Here is an 8,393-nt window from a genome sequence, read left to right on the forward strand (position 1 = left end):
ATTATTATTATTAAAGCTTTTTATTTACAAAACATAAGCATGGGTATTTTTCAACATTCAACATTTTTTCAACATTGACAAAACTTTCTGTTCCAAATTTTCCCCTCCTTCCCCCTATCCTCTCCCCTATCTGGCAGGTAGTCGAATACATATTAAACATGTTAAAATATATGTTAGACTAATAGATTCTTAAAGTTGTAAGGGACACTTTAGGGGTTAGTCACTAAGCATATAAGCACCTAGAGTCAAGAAAGCCATGGAGAAATTATTAACAATGCAAATTAAATTTAAAAATCAGGGACTACTATTCTTTTTTTTTTTTTTTTTTCTTTCTTTAAGTAACTTTTTATTGACAGAACCCAGGCCAGGGTAATTTTTTTACAACATTATCCCTTGCACTCACTTCTGTTCCGATTTTTCCCTCCCACCCTCCATCCCCTCCACTAGATGGCAAGCAGTCCTATATATGTTGAATATGTCACAGTATATCCTAGATACAATATATGTGTGCAGAACCAAACAGTTCTCTTGTTGCTTGGGGAGAATTGGATTCAGAAGGTAAAAATAACCCAGAAAGAACAAAAATGCAAACAGTTTACATTCATTTCCCAGTGTTCTTTCTTTGGGTGTAGCTGCTTCTGTCCATCATTGATCAATTGAAACTGAATTAGATCTTCTCTTTGTGGAAGAAATCCACTTCCATCAGATTACATCTTCATACAGTATTGTTGTTGAAGTATATAATGATCTCCTGGTTCTGCTCATTTCACTTAGGATCAGTTCATGTAAGTCTCTCCAGGCCTTTCTGAAATCATCCTGCTGGTCATTTCTTACAGAACAATAATATTCCATAACATTCATATACCACAATTTACCCAACCATTCTCCAATTGATGGGCATCCATTCATTTTCCAGTTTCTAGCTACTACAAACAGGGCTGCCACAAACATTTTGGCACATACTGGTCCCTTTCCCTTCTTTAGTATCTCCTTGGGACATAAGCCCAGTAGAAACACTGCTGGATCAAAGGGTATGCACAGTTTGATAACTTTTTGAGCATAATTCCAGATTGCTCTCCAGAATGGCTGGATGTATTCACAATTCCACCAACAATGCATCAGTGTCCCAGTTTAGGGGCTACTATTCTTAAAGAACCAGCTCCTACAAACCAAGACCTCATTGTTAAATGTTCAGTTTGAGCATTGTGTGCACACTAGCTATGGAATGCTACAAATCAAAACTGGCTTAATTTATAGTTTTGTTCATTACCCAAGTTTAAGAAAGTAATGAAGAAAATAATAATTCAAATTAAACTTAAAAAGCAGGGACTACTATTCTTAAAGAACCAGCTCCTACAAACTAGGGCCCCATTGTTAAATGTTCAGTTTAAGTATCGTGTACACACTAGATATAGACAAATGATACAATTCAAGACTGGCTTAATTTATGGTTTTGTTTAGCACCCAGATTTAAGAAAGCAATGAAGAAAAATAATTCAAATTAAATTTCTGTAGTCTTTTTTTTTAATGCTCTAAGTCATTGTTGATTAGAGAAATGCAAATTAAACAGAACCCAAAGATAATTAAAATGATTTAAGGGTAAAATAACAAATGGCGAAAGGGATGTGGAAAAATTAAGACATTAACTATTGGTAGAATTGTGAACTGATCCAACTATTTTGAAGTGATTTGGAATTATGCTCATTTGACATAACAATACCACTATTAGGTTTCCCAAGGTGATATGGGGGAAGGGAAAGAAAAGAACCTGTACATTATCAAATATTTGTAGCAGCTCTCTTTGTGGTAGCAAAAAACTAGAAAGTGAGGGATTGCCTCTCATTTAGAGAATGACTGAATAAATAGTGACATATTATAATAATGGAATACAACTGTAGGAAATGACAAGATTGTTTGGTTTTAGAAAAATATGCAGTTGAATGATATAAGGCAGAATAAAATAAGGAGAAACAAGAAAATGTTAACAGTAACAGATAGTTATAAACAATAACAGTTGTAAATGGTAACTGATGGTTGTAAACAGTAACATAGTTGTTTGTCCTTCCTCCTCGAAAAGAACCAGTGACATCAGAAGGGTGATGCCTTAACTTGCAAGTAAATTGGCTTTAAATGATCCAAGGCTGGCAAAGTAATCAGCACACTCTCCTTCAGGGTCATAGGAATCCTGTGGCAAGACTAAGGTCAAGACAACTGGAAATGACCTCAGATACAGTGGGAGACCTTGGCCTTTTTAAGTTAAGGTCTTTAAGATAAGGCTCAGTTTGATTGAAGCAACATGCATTTAGTGATACTTTTTTTAAAGAGCAACTGAATGATTAATTTTGATTTAATTTTGAATTAATAATGACTATTTTGAGTAATATGAGCATTCAAATCAACTGTGAGGATCTTATGATGAAAAATGATATCCACTTATCTATCCACCAAGAATTGTTGTATCAATGTATGTATTTTATGGTCCCACATATATAGCTATATCAAATGTTAGCCTTTTCTAATGGAGATTTGGGAAGGAAGGAGAAAAGATTATTTGGAATTAAAAATTTAACAAAAATAATTGTGTAGGTTCTACATACATTTTTAAAACCAGTTATTAAACAATTGCCAACCCATCTATGCAAGGAGCTCACACTCTAATGTTACCTAATGTTACCAAGCTCAAATTCCCATCAAAAGCTATGTTTTGCAGGTAAAAACAATCCTTGACAGTAAATTGGATATGAGGAATGAGGGATAATGAAAAATCAAGAATAACTCGGAATTTGAGTCTTTGGGAAGGTGTCTCTTGGAAGAGAGAAAAATATCTATTTTAGGGCGTGGTGTTTAGTTTAAGATGTCTACTAGACATCCAGTTTGAAATATCTTAAAGGCAATTGGAGGGTAGGGATAGATAGGTTGATTTGGAAATTAGCAGCAGAAAGTTGATAATTGAAATGATGGGAGCTGATGAAATTACCAAGTTAAATAAAATGGAGAAAGATAAAAAGCTGGCCCAGGAGAGAAGTCTGAGGCATTCATGGTTAGTAAATGTGTCCTGAATGAGGATCCAGAAAACTAGGCTGAAAAGAAATGAGTAGGTAAATAGGAGAACCAGGAGGGTTCAAAATTCTAGAGATTTCTTAAGACAGACCTTGAAAGTGTCCTTGTATTGCTTTTTCTGACCACCTTGTGAGTGCTTGCCATGTGTGAGTTGTCCATAAAAATAGTCTTTTGGGCAGCCATACATTTGGCATTCGAACAATGTCACCAGTCCAATGAAGTTGCACTCTCTGCAGTAAAGTTGGAATACTTGGCAGTTTAATTTGAGGATAGACTTCAGTGTCTGGTGTCTTACCCTGCCAGGTCATCTTCAGAATCTTCTTAAGACAATACAAATAGAAACTGGAGAGGATCATAGACAATTGGGAAACTCTGGATGAGGTATAAGACCTTTCAGCCCAGAGTGAACCTGCTAACAATGTCTGGTTTGGCTAAGGGCCCTCAACCTTCCTGAGAAGTCAGGGGGCAGTGACAACCTGTGTTATGATTGAAGTAGAGTGATACCAGGTGGCAAAGAGTGATACCCGGTAGCAAACTACATACAACAGCAAGTTGTTTATGTGGTCCTACGTGCGCAGTATATACTTGGTGCATGCCCAGTGTTTTTGTTACATAAGAGTATGAGGGTATAAAAAGGGGAAAGTCCTTGGAATAAACGGACTCCATTTTCCCACCATCCTCAGGAGTCCTACCTCATCACTTCTCCACTAAAAATGGTATATTTCAATCACCCCAGTGTGGAGGCTCTGGAAAACATGGTACATTTTGTCACCCCAACTTGGGGACTCTAGAAAGCAGGACACAACAAGAAACAATTCAGTTTCCTAGCATGGCACATGATACTGTCCAGGATTCACAGGCATACAACAATAAAGTCAGCACAATGGTTCTGTAGATCTTCGGTATGGTAGTCAATCTAATACCACTCTTCTCACACAATTTTTTTTTTTGGAACCTCCCCTCCCAAACACTGAGCTAGCTCTGGCAATGCATATGTCAGCCTCATCAATGTGTCCTAAAAATTTAGAAGAAAATATAAAGGAGAGATAACAATGTCAGATGCAGAAAAGAAGTCAAAAAGAATGAGGAATGAACAAAGACCACTGGACTGAGTAATTAAGAAATCACTGGAGAGATTAAGTTTAATTTAATGAGTAGGTCACAAGTTAGATTGTATATTCAATTAAAAAGAAAATGAGAAGAAAGTAGGGATACTTATTGTAAATGACCTCAGATAGTTGAGCCATAAAAGGCTTTCCTGAAATATATATAGATATATGAATTTTATCTATATAGATATATTTATATATGCCAGTAGTTCAAAGAGATGGATGAATCAAGTGTGTTTTTTGAGGTTGGAGGAAATGAAGGCATGTTTGTAGGCAATAGGGAAAATAAAAAGTAGACAGGAAGAGATTGAAGATTAGTGAAAGAGAAAAGATGATAAAGACATCTGCTAAAGGAGACAGGGTAGAATGGAATCACTTGTGCAGGTAGCTGGACTTGCCTTGGCAAGGAGAAGGGTCACCTTGTATGGGGTAGAGTTGAAGATGGAGATAGTGGAAGAAGCTAAGTGATAGATAAAGTAAGAGCAGAGAGCAGAGAACTCTAGGTGATCCTCAATTTTTTCAGAAAAATATGAGGCAAGATTCTTAGCAGAGAAAAATTAGGGAGAGGAAGCCATGGAAGATTTAAGGAACAAGGCAAAAATGGCTTTAATAAGTGGGATAGTGAGTTAATTAGGGAGCCATAAAAGGATTCCCTAGCATCAGCAATGGCCCAGTTAAGGTTATATAATATATGACATTATATATGTATATATAATATAATATAAATTTGTAAGGGACCTTTTCAGAAAGGTTTCATTCAGCAGCACATGAAGAAGTAGAGAAGATGGCAGGAGTAACTTAAGCCTGTATCTTGTTGGGGCAAAATCAGCAATATAATAAGGAGTAAGGGACTCAAGAGGACAACATAGAATTAAACTGGTTCACCAGGTGGTCAAGATGGGGAAAGGTGAATAATATGGATAGTACAGGTGTGATAATTTGGGAGAAAACTGAGGGTTAGGGAAATAAAAGATCAAGGTTTGGATAAAAAACAAAGTTTGTTATGGAAAGGCAAAAAACTAGATGGAAAGTCAGTTTATGATCAGATAAGGAAATTTCAGAGTTCATGAACGTGGAGGTATAAATTTGGGGGTGAGGACAAGATCAAAGGTATCTTTGGATGTGACTGAGGTAGGATGGGGGAGTAGTTAATGGGAAATTAGTATGATGAATTTGGAGATTAGGATGCTTGACTGTGTGTCTGTGTACAGATTAAAGAGATGATGATCAGGAGAAGCTCTGGGGGCAGAACTAAGATGTCTGAATGAAGCAGGAAGCTTCTAAAGCTCTCTCAGTTTCCCTTGAAGAACACATTAAAGCAAGCCTCTAAATAGAGTCTGATGGGATGAAACTATTGTTAAAGTTCAATATAGATTGGAAGAACTTTAAGAAAGGGTGAAAAGGGTGATCAGCCCAGTTAGTTGGATTCTGGGAAAGACAGTGAGAGGGTCTTAAACACAACAAATCAGCAACTGAGACCTCCAGTCCAGTCTCAGTAGAGGAGCAGACCAGTGGGGCAGACTCTAGTCTCAGCTCTGAAGGCAAATTTTGGGAAACCAGGCTGTTTCCTAGAAAGAGCATGTAAAGTTACCCCTTGCTGTGATTGAACCACCAAACACAAGGGGCTCCTGTACTCAAAGCCAAGGCTCAGAGCTGCACAGGAAGCTTAGGACAGCACCCCCTTTATCCCAGGAGCAGAGCTTGACCTTAAAAGACACAAAAGAGGAAATACAAAAAGAAAAGGAAAGAAAATGAGCAAGAAAAAGAAAAGAACTTTGACCATAGAAAGCTATTATGGGTGACAGGAAAGATCAAAACACCAATTCAGACAGGACAAAATGTCCACAGAGGAAGTCTCAAAGAGTGATATGAATTGGTCTCAAGTCCAAAGAGGCTTCTTGGAAGTCCTCATAAAAGATTTAAAAGGCAAAAAAGAAAAGTAGAAGAAGAAATGAGATATACAAGAGTCAGTCAACAGAGCTTGGAAAAGGAAGGCAATTTCTTTAAAAACACAATTGGCCAAATGCAAAAAAAAAAAAAATCCACTGAAGAAACTATGTAGAAATTTTGAAGTTTAAAGGTAGGATTCAAAAGAAATATAAAATAGCAAATATGAATGGACAATGGAAATCAACTAAACAAGGATAAAATGCTTACATGTTTCCCCTCTGAATCCTATCATCATCAGGAATCATGTTGTTAGTCAATTTTCAGTCAGGTTTGACTCTTCATGTCCTCTTTTGAATTATCTTTGCAAAGATACTAGATTGATTTTCCATTTCCTTTTCCAGGAAAAGAGGAATATATGGGGCACCAGAAAGGTTAGGGGACATTATCGCACATGTTTAGGATGCATAAGCAATAAATCTATACAAACAAGGAAGAGAGAGTAGGAAAATAGCTGACAATGAATGGAGAGTAAGAAAATCAGGAGTAAGCATCCAGGAGAAAAAGGGTAGTCAAAAGTGTCACATTTAGCAGAGAAGTCAAGAAGAATGAAGACTAAGAAACAAATTTCACTTAGCAGTTAACAGATAATTTTGGAGATGACTATTTAATTTCAGTAGTGAAGCAAGGTAAGGAGCTAGGAAATCTGAGAGCTATTGGTTGAATTGATTAAATATAGAGCTAGAAATTTAGAAGGAAAGAAAGTAAAGGGCACAAGGAATGGCCTAAGAAAGTACTGAAGGATTGAGGGATTGAAAGTGATGATCTTATTGAAGAGGAATGAGTCATAAAGAGAGATGGAGTGATGTGAAGTTATATCAAAGGAATGTTAGAATTTAGAATACTTACACCCCATCCAGAGGGTAATCCAGAGGGTGTCTGGCTAAGATAGATTTAATGAATAGGTCATAGAATTTAAAGAGATTAAAGAATTCATAGGGTTATTGATTTGGAGCTAGAAGAAACCTGAAAGGCCTCATCTTGTAAATGAGAGAACTAAGACACAGAAATCATAAGTGATTTGGAAGTTAGGAATTTTGAGGAAGCATCAGATGAATAATGAACAGGATTTAAAGAGGGAAGATATTTTCCAAAAAAGACAATTGTCAGTAGTATTAAGTACTTAAGCCCTCCCTGGCCACCACTACATTTGGAATGTCTTGATGACAAGGAATATCTTGCCGTTTAGATTGCATCCCCATTACCTAGCATAGTGCCTCCAACAAAATGCTTTTTCATTTGTTCACTTATTTTAGAAAAACTACTGGATTCACTGGCCATTGGATCATTGATAGCCTTTAGAAATTTTAGGAATGTGTTGGGAGCAGAAGCCAGATTGTAAGGAATTAAAGAATGATTAGTAGGAAGGAAGAGAAAAAAATCAGGTGGAGTTTATTAAGAGAATTAGGGAAGAACAGAGAAGAGTTAACAGTTATATGAAGCAAAAGAGACTAGTAAAGGATTTTTAGAATTAGGGAGATGTGAACAACACAATTGTGGTCAAGTGTAAAAGAGCCAATGAATATTGAGCCATTGTAGAACTGTGATAAGAGAATGGATTATTTTGGAGCTCCCAGGTTCAAGAAGAAATGAGATCAAGGCTACTGGTAGCCTTAATGAGGACCATGCTTTCCTTCACAGCATTTAGCCTATTTCACTGCTTTTAAAATCTAAATCAATCAATTTTATATGGTAAACAAGCTTGGATACAAAGTTTGATGAAAGTGGAAGTTTAGACAAAGGGAAAAAAGAGCTGAACTGATTGACAAAATAGAGAATCAGGCTCACCTTGATGGAACTTGCAAGCAGTGACCATAGCAGCTCTGGGACATATATTACACAAAATACAAACAATAAATTTATTAAAGTACTTATTTAAACAATTAGGTGGCATGTGATAAGGTAATTAAGAGTCAGGAAAACCTGAGTTCAGATCCTACCTCAGCTATATGATTCTGGGAAATCTCTCTCAATCTGAGTTTCCTCATCTGTAAAATGGAGATGATAGAATATGATACAGAACACCTGTCTTACATAGTCATAGGATCTTACATAGTCTTACATAGTCATAAGGATCAAATGAAGTTAATGTATTTAAGATATTGATGTAATATAAGTTACTTTGCAAATTTAAAGAGCTATAAAAATGCTTTGTTACTGTCAGGCATGTGTCTAAGCATAAGTTTTATGATGTTTTTGATTTCTAGAAGCTTCTGACCAAAGCAAATGACAAAAACAGAGATCTAAGCAAGTACCAAGTTCACCCATGAAATTCCA

The sequence above is a fragment of the Sarcophilus harrisii genome, chromosome 5 (genome assembly GCF_902635505.1).
Source record: "Sarcophilus harrisii chromosome 5, mSarHar1.11, whole genome shotgun sequence".
Classification (NCBI taxonomy): domain Eukaryota; kingdom Metazoa; phylum Chordata; class Mammalia; order Dasyuromorphia; family Dasyuridae; genus Sarcophilus; species Sarcophilus harrisii.